At 39.3% G+C, this 8,251-nt stretch overlaps 1 long non-coding RNA gene across 1 annotated transcript; it reads right to left on the bottom strand.

Moving 5' to 3' along the window:
• Positions 1-1,239: 1,239 nt before the first annotated feature.
• Positions 1,240-6,140, bottom strand: LOC124156943. Its single transcript, XR_006864454.1, has 3 exons — positions 6,066-6,140; positions 4,352-4,506; positions 1,240-1,489 (listed from the first exon to the last, which is right to left on the bottom strand). It is a non-coding gene; the product is annotated as an uncharacterized LOC124156943 (long non-coding RNA).
• Positions 6,141-8,251: the final 2,111 nt, after the last annotated feature.

Here is an 8,251-nt window from a genome sequence, read left to right as displayed (position 1 = left end):
GAACGACTGAATCACCTCTTTGTAAAAGTGTGTCAAAGTGTGAAAGGTGTTTGGTTAGAAGAAGTAGTTAAGCTTCCTTCTCATTTGCCACTGCGCTGTTAACGCATGACCGTACAAAATTGCTTGAAGAATTAACCGCAAATAACAGGACCCTATTTGACCGCATCTTTCTTTAATGTCACCCCTCATGGTGATAGCTGGATAATTTTATCAGTTTTGGGATTGATTTTTCCATCTATGGCATGACTTAAAAGGACACACCACTATCGCTCGTCCGATTACATTTTCCAAATTAAGGTTATATTCCTGGCTCTATATTTTTATCGACATGTTACTTGCTATAATCTGAAGCTGTTTTTTTGCGTTTTTCAGGGTATGTACCTTCAATTGATCCCTTGTATACCGACCGTCTAAATCTCAGACACAACGCAAGCCATATGTGCTTACTCATTATTTCTTCCCCATTTACTTCTTTCACTTGTTTATCAAAGATAATTCCTACCCACATTCTTTCTTTGCCACCTGGTCTGCGGCAAAATCGAAACCGTTTGAGAGCTGAAGTAAACCACGAGACCTTTCTTGTACTGCCATAAATCGTGAGTTGCGAAAGAATATTCAAGTGTATTGACCGAATATTTTGTCTGATTACTTATGCCTAAAAGCTATGCGGCGGTCGAAGGATCTCTCTTAGCTATTATTATTAAATTACACAATGCAGATAGCCAAACCTCGCTGGCAAAGTCTGAATTACACATTCAGAAATATTCCCGTGCAAAAACGCGCGAATTAAAATCTATAAAATCATTTATTTAATGTATATCAATTAAAAATCATTCTAGTAGAGGCGACCAGGGCATGAAGTTGGCGAGTGCTAAAGCTGAAATTCATTGATTATTTACATTCACCTTTTTCTTGAACTTAGAAACAATGTTATAATCGAATATGGGGCTTCGTTGATCTTTTGCGAAATCTCCTTCACTTAACCTCTCTAAACATAGAAACTCTAATAAGCTAACTCTTAGTGGCGCCTGAAATCCACAGATAATTCAAACTGAAAATGGTTTTATTTCGGGGAAAAAATGAACCAAAATTTGTATAATTTTAATTTTTTTAAACCTACTCAAGATGTCAGTTTTTATGCCTTCAATGAAGTATCAAATTTGCCATATCTAATAATGTGAGTCGTTATAAACTGATTAATTCAATTGATGAAAGGCTAACGATATGACTTACCTCGAGTATTACTCGACGATGAAGACTAAGAATGTTGTCTGTCTTCATCGTCGAATGTTTTCTGTCTTATGTCGTCATCGTCGAATCTGCCTTATGCTTTCCTTAGTAGTAACTTTCGCAGGTGACTAATATCTTCAATTGGTTCGTAATGAACCATTTAGAAATCTCTTTGTATAAAGATGACAGCATCAGGTTACTCCACCCGGACATAGCTCAAACTGTGCTTGGCTATCAGGGAAGCGAATCTGCGAATGACCTGAAAATATATATACTACATTATTTATATATTTCATTCGAGAGCTATTAATTTTATCGGCGTGCACATGAAAGTATGAAATTATTATTCAGGCTTAACGCCAGTATTTTGAGGCCAAGAAAGGTGTGATAGCTACTAACTGACGTCATTACAAATGAGCAAATGTAAAAACGAGCATGCAAGTTAGCACGCTTTGGCGATATCTGTGGCACAGTGAAAGAAGATGGTCACATTAAGGACTTATGGGACTAGATTCATTGGCGTAGCCAGGGGGGGAGTCCGGACCCCCCCCCCCCAAGTTTTTTCGATTATTAAAAGTGTTAAAATTAGTTTAAAACCCTCTACTAATATTAGTACCCTGTTTTGAAAAAAAATTCCCCCCTGGTTTTGGATCCCTCTCTTATTCTTCCCCCCCGCCTCCGAACGTAATTCCTAGCTACGCCACTGAGCAGATTCAATCAAGACGGATGATTGCACGTGCTTGAGCAGTCATTTTTTAATGGATTTTAGAACATTTTTCGATATATTCGGGCTTGATGTATTGGAGTGAACCCATTACAGAAAATTATTGCACTTTTCCGCATAATTTAGTATTTGCCACAGAACGCGTTTAAGAATAATTGTCGGGTGCAAGGCAATGTAATTATGGAAGAACACATGCCTATATTAACTCAGGAATGAGGTGAGGAGAATTATAGGTCATCGGCCACTAGTCCCTGGGATGAGGGGGAAAGCTGGGGAACCCCGCGCGGGAGGAGTAGAGAATTCTATAAGAAATGTCTTTTCAACGATATTCTGACATATCCTACCTGCAAAAATGCTTTCCGCGGAGGAAATTGATAGAATACTTCGTACTTCAACTCCGTGAGGAAACTCGTGCACATCCCTTCATAACAATTCCTTAGCTGGTCAAATTCCCTTCCACGATGTACTCCTTTTCGACCGCACCGAATAACAGGCCCTCCCCAGCTCAAGAGGGTTTGTTGTTCTCCGATGCTGAGACGTGGTTCAATGGCCTTGCCAAATTCGGAGAAAACTGGGGCATGGGCGCACCCAGCGAGGGGCAGGGGGGCAGCTGTCCCCCTCTAAAAGCAATAGTCGCCGAAGAATTTACGGAAAATCAGGACTGGATTGAGACGAAAGTTTTCAACAAATTTTCCTTAAACCCACGAAAAATGATAATTGTATAAGACATGAAACTAAAATATTTTTTTTCGAGCTAATAATTATGAAAACTAATAAAGCGCTCTTAAAATATTGGTTCCATACCCCTTGTCCATGCTTAAATCTTAAAACTTTTACGACCGTGGCTTCCCCCCTGACAGTATATTGATCCTTGGGGGGTAAGATTTTTATACACGAGACTGAACATACGAATTGATTTGAAAATAACGTTTTTTGTGAGTGATACGACTTTAGGTTCTATTTCCAAACTGCAATTACAGTTTGCGCAAGAAATCTACCTTCAGTTTCTTCTTTTCTTTTCATAGTTTTGTTATTGGTTGGAAGCCGATTAAAAAAATAGATCCTGTTACAATTCGGATATGTGGCGCTCTGCTGTACGTTGAGCGAACACAATCAGCTGGAAAGAAACGGGGAATTCGTGGTTGAAGAAAAGGTCGTTCATTCAAAGTTGAGGTCGTCGGTTTAGATATGTTTGAGGAAGGAGTTTGGAGGTGGGGGCTCAAACGGTTCCTCGTAAATGAGGTGATGATAGGCCAACATTGAAACCCTAAACTCAGCATTAATATAGGAAATGACGAATGTTGGCGAGAGAAACAACCATATAAATAGACCGTATTTCAAGATAAATTCCCTCCCCAAGATGGAACCCTCTAAAAGCATGTTACTCTCTGATTATCCCATCCTTACATCCACTGCGATATATTTAGCGCTCCTGTCGAATTTTCGGATCTTCACTCAACCATGTTTCCAAAAATATCACTTGTAATGGACGAAGAGTGACGCCCGTGCGAAATACGAAATTCGTACACGCCAATTTGAATTTTAATTTTTTATTTGCCCACACAATACAAGGCATTAGTCACATACCAGGCAGGTATATAGGACACGTCAAGATCATGTGCGTACCCAGCGAGGGGCATGAGGGGACAGCTGAACCCCGCCCCCCCAAATAGAAGCAAAAACCGCAAATGTCTTTAAGGAAAATAATATGTTTTCAAGAAATAATTTTAAAAACTAATAAAGACCTGTTAAAGTTTCCTTAAAACGTGGATTTAATCCATCTTTTCCATGCTTAAATCTTACCTAAAACTTGAACAACCATGGTTTGCCCCCCCCCCCCAATAGTTTTCATCCTGGGTACGCCCTTGGTCAAGATATCAGATATTAATTTAATGTATGATATACACATCGAATATAAAATGTTACAATGTGAGGCCTTACAAGTTACGCACTGAAATACTCATTAATACCATAGAAGCACTTTTCGACAAGGTAAGTAGACCATTTTTTAATCACAGGTATTCTATCTTCACATGTTATACCGGAAGGCAATTGATTATATCGTTATGTGCATATTGCACGGGGCCGGGGCGGATCCAGGATTTCTTTCTGGGGGGGGGGGCAAGCAAGACCGTCTCCAGGATTTTGCTCACGGGCCCACGGATACCCCGTAATACAAAACGAACGCAATGATAACGGGTCCCCATTAAAAATTCTGCCTATTTTTTAAGGGTCTAGGGGGGGCACTTGCCCCCGTACCCCCCTAGATCCCCCTAAATGCTTCTGGAGGAATTCCTCGTCAGGCTTGAGAGGGCGAGCCAGGGAAGGCGTTAGCACCCCTTTATAGATTGCAGTTTCACTCGAATGTGCGCGATAAAAGTTAATTTTTTCACTCACGTAATCAGGATGATTCCCTTGAATTTCTGCTCCTCAGGCATGGTCGTAGAGGGTGCTTGAACCAAATTTCCCCATTCGCTTCATTCTCACATCGATGACAGCAGCCCCGACGAACTCCAGGATCTATGCCCTCAAAAACGCAGAGTTAAGCGCAACTGCAAAAAAAGAACATAAAAGATTAGGGTACGAGAAAGGTATCAATTGTATCAACTGGATGGTTTGAATAAATGTTACTTATTATAGTTATCTGCATCTACTGGCGCCGACTCCATGGGGCCTGAGGGGGCCCGAGCCCCCTCAAAAATTCCTTATGGGTGTGAGAAAAAAATGTGTCAGGCTTGCCGATTTTCCTCGGAGTGTCCAGATATCGAGATTAAAATTATCAGGGTTGTAAAGTGGGTCATACGACTCTTCTAAGATGCTTAAAAAACTTAAAACTCAATACTTATAAAATTTCCCGGGGCAATATCCCTGGTTTGGGCCCCCCCAATATTTTTTCTAAGTCGGTACCCCGGTCTGCATCACTTCTTCGGAATGTATTGATGAAACGATTAAATAAATACATAACAACATGATTATAACCTGCCACATTTTTTATGTGAATTAAATATTGCTGAGAAACAGGGAGACAACCCGAGCTGATGAAGAAGAGCTGATAAACTTTTTTGAGACTAAAGAGTGTAAAACAGTGCCAATAATCCATCGAGTGCAACCCGATAAGTTCGGAGAAGGTTAAAGAGGGGTGCCGATTGTAGTAACGGCGCATCATGCGCCATTGAAATTTATGTTAGAACTATAATTGAGGGGGTTTTGCGAAAATATACTTGATTCCATCCCTCACTCATTGCCTCAACCCGACGGTTGGTTAGAAGAGTCGTGAATATGGAAAGGACGGCTGATGGGAGAGCGGAATGGAAAACTGCGTCGAAACAATCTACGGATCGCTCAACTGTTATTATGACGACACTAAAATGCACAAGACTTGAGCTTGATCACTCGCGTATAATCGCGACCACTCCCAACGTGAATTTCTGCTCCGCACGCACGTCCGTGACAAATCTTCCCCTCACTCCGTACCTAATCGCATTCTTTGCAAGCAGTACAACAGACACAACGTAGGTATATTAGTATAATTTCTCAGTAATAACGTCCATGGAAAAGTTCGATAAAAATGCTCATAAGACACAGACGCTTAGACGTTATTTTTATCGTCCTGAGAATTCGATCGATTGTTGACGAGTTCACTTTATGGAAATTCATCGATAGTAATAAGATTGAAGCAGCTGTAGTGATACACTCTTTTATTCGCTCAACCGGTTTTAAAGTTTACACGTCATTATCAATGCTTTATTAGAGACAGCTCTTTACAATGACGCGTAAACTTTGAAACCGGGTGAATAAAATAGATTGTAAAATTACTACAGGTGTTTGTATCTTATTACTATCCTGAATATCTATCGAAGAATTCCAAAGATTGAATGACATTCACTACGTCACTTCTTGAGGAGCTATTGAGAAGATTGCTTAATAATGAAATTGTATCATAAAATACTAACAATCGATCATATTTTTGTATTTTTTTCGAACCGGCGCACAAAACATTAATGGAATGCAAATCATGATGACAATAAAAATCCACATTATTATGATCCAAACACAATTAATTTCGTGCCAGAAAGCCGCTGTTTGCTCCACGTTATCTTGTAACACTAACCTTCAAAATTTTCTCTCCTTATAAATTTCTCCAGCGTGGTCTGTGTGCACCAAATAGTCACGTCGGGCATCCCTGTATCCATTGACCGCTACACCGAAGTTGATATAGACAATGTTACGCTAGTAGTCTGCAAGCAGCTCGAAATGACACAAGGGAATGAATCATAGTCAGGTGACGGCCGTTACGCAGGGGAGGAGGAGGGGATGCAGATGTATCGCGAGAGTTGGGGAGTGGGGAGGATTCAAAATGGAAACCAATGACGTCTGGTTGAATAGGGCATCGAAACTGCTGGAAAATCGAAAGCGCAATGGATCGGTAACAGCCAGTATTTTGGAAAAATAATTTATTTAAAGAAATTTATAGAAAATATTACCATTAAAAATCAATTCATATTAAATCCTCTTCATTAATTCATTACTGAAACTCTATTTTCATTGTTAATTCAAAAATAAATCAGACTTATTTTTGTGACGTCACAGACGTCCTTCACTCTCGTGACTCTTCGCTTCCGTGGAGCTTCGCCCCACCTCAGTTTCGTGCCAACCGTCGACGAGATAAGATGTAAGTACTCAAGCCACGTATAAGTTTTCTTTTCCCAGTGATATACCCACGTCGTTACTGTTTCATCTCAGTGTTTATGAAATCAGGCAGTTTGGTGTGAATTAAGCCGATAATTATTCGTGAATTAACGCTTTATTAAGCTTTATTTATTCCGCGTTTAGGATCGTGTTTTACCCTTTCTAAAGAATCTCTACGTTTAAAGGTAGTGTTTTTATGATGTGTTTGCCAATAATTGTATGTTTTAATTGTTCCTTCCAAAGATACGAGGATAGTGAGGATATTTTGTTTTAAATTTCGTATGTGTCCCTTATGGTCATGGCATATTATCACATCCACGGTTCAGAATGCTATTATGAAACGGGATACGTCTAACGTCGTATGCGATATATCTAGTAATCTAGTTCCAGAAATGTTATCAGCATGTCTCAGGTCGCGATCATTTTGTCACAAAATTGGATTCTGATTATTTTGTGCTTCATGGTGTATTTGTGATTATGTGTACTTGCGAATCGCGGAAAAAGTGCTTTCCACAAGGTTATTCGTGTGTGCCACTCGAGTGATTTCTTAAGGTTTTTGAGGACAGTTTGAATATAATGAGTTGCCTCCCATACTTGGCTGAAAGCGATTGTGATCGAGTTTTCACCTCTTCGGAGCTCTTGACGTATGAAAATTCTGAATGAATTTCTGGGGCTTTGTCACCAAGATGATTTTACACTTCTAAGACTGCGCCATTTGACCGCTGATTGCCTTGCCTTACTGCAATCAGTGACATGTGTTATGCCGAGAGCTAACAGGACTCGATTCTTATTATTTCGCTTAGAGAGATTAAAAAATCTTCTTCTTTGTGTTTTTAGCAATTGATCGTGATAGCTTAAACTTATCGCAATTATTCGGGAATTCCTTCAGAATTTGACCAACCAATCGATCTTTCACTTTTCATCATTTTGTCTTCGTGGCCATAGCAATCAATAAGGAAAGATAATCGAATAAGTTAGTGGATTAACTATCATTCTCCACTCATTACATTTCCTATTTTAACGATTCTGTCATCGTAACAGCTGGATGTTGCTGCGATAATATTTCATAATTCAGCTTTCATGCAGTTTATACTCTTGGTCCGAACATGACAACGGCGTTATGTTAATATGCGTAATTTTCTCATTATTTCCAGTAAATGGAGTCCGAGAGAGTGAAATTAGTGGTGTGTTAATTATAATACGAGTGATTATTCGTGGAATCCCTCCACATTGGAAACAGATCGTGCGCAGTGAATAGTAAGTACCTGAATTTCTTTTTTCACTTACATACAATAAATGTTATGCGCCAAAAGGTGCCATTGGTATCGTATTAATTCTTCATTTTTATTTGAAATAAAAGCAAGTTTTTTGACGCAAGGTTTTATACACTGCGGTTTACAAATGATAAGTTTCATTTCTGCTTGGCTTGTTCTTTCGTGAATGGAAGTCTTAAAAAATTCATATACCATTTAAAATTCATGGAACTAAGCGTGTTTAGATTTTTTTATGCAGATCTTAAGATAGAGATGGCAATTTTAAAAAATCCTTACGTAGTTTACTTGTTTCAAAATTTACCCTTACACCTCTTAGTGGCTTCTGTAATTTTAT

Source organism: Ischnura elegans, chromosome 4, assembly GCF_921293095.1.
Source record: "Ischnura elegans chromosome 4, ioIscEleg1.1, whole genome shotgun sequence".
In the NCBI taxonomy this organism is placed as follows: Eukaryota; Metazoa; Arthropoda; class Insecta; order Odonata; family Coenagrionidae; genus Ischnura; species Ischnura elegans.
The sequence above is the reverse complement of the archived record's forward strand: the minus strand, read 5'-3'. Positions and strand labels throughout refer to the sequence as shown.